Source organism: Lathyrus oleraceus, chromosome 5 (genome assembly GCF_024323335.1).
Source record: "Lathyrus oleraceus cultivar Zhongwan6 chromosome 5, CAAS_Psat_ZW6_1.0, whole genome shotgun sequence".
NCBI lineage: Eukaryota > Viridiplantae > Streptophyta > Magnoliopsida > Fabales > Fabaceae > Lathyrus > Lathyrus oleraceus.
In genome coordinates, this window is record NC_066583.1 from 599,175,073 (window position 1) to 599,178,321 (window position 3,249).

Sequence of the window (3,249 nt, forward strand, 5' to 3'; positions counted from 1 at the left end):
AATCCTACCGACCTATGGAGGACTGCTCAAGTACTTCAAGATTCGGCATATTCTATTAATCCAATTTCCAGGTTTTTATTCAATTAATATTGTTATTGCTTTATTATTATTATAATCATGTTTGCTTTATTGTTGATTTGTTTATGTTCGTCTGTGTTTGCGTTATTTAACATGTCCGGCTAAACTATCGGTATCGGTATGTAAACCATTTAATTAGACATGATTTAATAATAATCGGTGTAAAACTTCTTTTCTCAAACAATCTTTTTGGCTGTGGTTTTTAATTTAAATTTAATTAACTTTGTCACAAGAGTGAGAAGCTATTTAATACGATTTTGCCACGAGAGTGGAAAATTAACTAAGGTGAGAACCGACAATCGCGAGAGCGTGAGGGTCGAACTAGATAGTAAAAACTAGGCATTGATTTTAAAAACAGCAAGAGCACTTTAAAAGCAATTATAACTTATTTATTTTCAAAAAATATTTTTAACTTCAAATGGGACAGCGAGAGCGTACATTCTGACTTAAAGGTATAGTCTGAATCAACAATCACGAGAGTGTGAGATAAAGCCTTTTAAATAAGTATTTACTACTGAAAGATATTTGGTACTTAAATTATACACCGGTGACTTATCGAATCCCTGACGATTAATGCGTTGCATACTGATATCCCCTATTAATATTTTCTTAAAACTTAACTTCCCTTAGATTTTATTTTCGTTCAATAAAACTTCTAAAAATCATTTCCTTAGCTAAACATAGTAACGAGACGTATCAAGTTTTTGACTAGACTGTGCACTTGCAGTCAAGTACCCGATAGACTATATTTTATATACAGTCACGAGACGTATCAAGTTTTTGACGCCGTTGCTAGGGACTTGATTTAGTCAAATAGTGCGATTCTTTCGTTGCACAGTGTAGACTAAGGTAAAAAAAATCAATCTCCTTTCCCTTATTTCCCCCGATTGTATGTCAAGTACTCGCTCACAAGGCTACAACCTAGCACCACCAATCGCAGAATTAGAGCGTTTCTTATATTTAAGACGCTGAATACTAGAGTACCAACGAAGGTACAATATTCCCGATATCTTTTTTCCTACTACTGAACCAGTTGAAAAACCTATCATGGCTACAGTGGAACCACATAATGTCCTCTTAAGTTCTACGCCACCCCGTTCCAACAAGAACCTCACAGCAGCATTGCTGCCCATGCTATCAATCAAAACGATTTCGAGTTAAAACCCTCATTATTATCAGCTGTCCAACAACATCAATTTGCTGGAAATCCTACGGACGACCCTAATGAACATTTGACCAAGTTTGTGTAGTACGCAAACACTGTGAAGGCGAATGGTGTATCTCAAGATGCGAAAAGACTGCGCTTTTTTCCTTTCTCTCTAAGAGACAGAGTTTGGGCTTGGTTGTAATCTTTGCCATCCAACTCAGTTACAACATGGGAAGAAGTGAAGAACGTTTTCTTATCCCGATATTTTCTGCCAAGCAAAACTGCTATGCTGAGAGCTCAAATCAACGAATTTCGACAAAAAGATGTAGAATCTCTCTACGACGCGTGGGAGAGATACAAAGACATGATGAGGAAATGTCCACATAACGGTCTCGAAGACTGGGTGATCATTCACACATTTTACAATGGGCTTATGTATAACACAAGACTGACAGTAGACGCTGCCGTAGGCGGTGCACTTATGGACAAGTCATACAACGAAGTCTATCATCAACTCAATGAAAACATGGCCCAAAACCATTGCCAATGGGGAGGTGAAAGAACTCCAGTAGAAAAGTCCCAAACAAAAAGTGGAATGTACGAAATCAGTAGCCTTGACCATGTCCATGCAAAGGTAGATGCCATTGTTCAAAAGTTAGACAACTTGACCATACCACCCGCAGCCACCGTGGCTGCCGTAACTCCAAACTGTGGGTTATGTGGAATTCCTGAACACACTGCACCAGAATGTCAGATATTAGCAGGAGTCCCAACCGATTAAGTGAATTACGCACAAGGAAACCCTTATTCGAATACATACAACCCAGGTTGGAAAAACCATCCTAACTTTTCGTATAAGAATAACAACGCCCTGTATGCACCTGGCCAAGCACCTGCTATTCCGCCTGGATATCAAAAGCCAACTAATAATGCTCCTAACATGCCTAGGAAGTCCAACCTTGAACTAATTATGGAAAGCTTCATATCTACCCAAGCTCAAACAAATAAAGACTTCTTGAACCAAAACATACATACTAGTGAGCAACTTAAACAATTAGCAAGCAAAGTAGACGCCTTAGCCACCCACAACAAAATGCTTGAAACACAGATTTCACAAGTGGCTCAAAAACAAGCATCTACTGCTGCTCCCGCTAGCACATTTCCTGGACAACTGCAACCTAATCCAAAAGGACATGTAAATGCCATTATATTGAGGAGTGGAAAAGAACTAGACAGGCCCGTAGATCCAAGACTCCAAAATCCTGCCATGTACCAAAAACTAGACAAAACAACAACTGAGAAGGTAAGTGAACCGAAGGAGAAAGAAGAGAATACCCAAGAGGCCGAAGAGAAAGAAAAACCTTATGTGCCTCCACCGCCTTATAAACCACCCATTCTGTATCCTCAAAGACTCGCAAATTCTAAAATTGCAGAGTAATTTAGGAAATTTGTTGAACTTTTGAAGCAACTAAACATTACAATTTCCATTACATAAGCCATCACACAAATACCCTCATATGCCAAATTTCTTAAAGAGATCTTATCCAATAAGAAAAAGATCGAGGATAATGAAATAATTACACTTACTGCTGAGTGTAGCGCAATAATCCAAAACAACATGCCTCCCAAACTAAAAGACCCAGGTAGTTTCTCCATACCCTATGTCATTGGAAAGTTCGTCACAGACAAATCTCTATGCGACTTAGGAGCCAACATTAGTGTAATGCCCTTAACCATCTATAAAAGGCTCAACATGGGAGAACTAAGACCAACCAAGATGTCTGTTCAACTAGCTGACAGCTCAATCAAATATCCTATTGGTATACTAGAGAATGTCCCAGTACGTGTAGGACAATTCTACATTCCTACAGACTTCATAATCATGGACATCAAAGAAGATGCCAGTACACCTATTATATTAGGAAGGCCATTCTTAGCTACCGCCGGAGCCATAATAGACGTGAAAAGAGGTAAGCTGACATTCGAAGTTGGAGAGGAAAAGGTTGAATTCATCTTGACACAAT

The 3,249-nt window shown here is 38.8% G+C and overlaps 1 non-coding gene across 1 annotated transcript; it reads right to left on the minus strand.

The window, feature by feature from the left end:
- Positions 1-1,511: 1,511 nt before the first annotated feature.
- LOC127089484 (small nucleolar RNA R71) lies at positions 1,512-1,618 on the minus strand. Its single transcript, XR_007791072.1, has one exon. It is a non-coding gene; the product is annotated as a small nucleolar RNA R71 (small nucleolar RNA).
- Between the last annotated feature and the right edge of the window lie 1,631 nt (positions 1,619-3,249).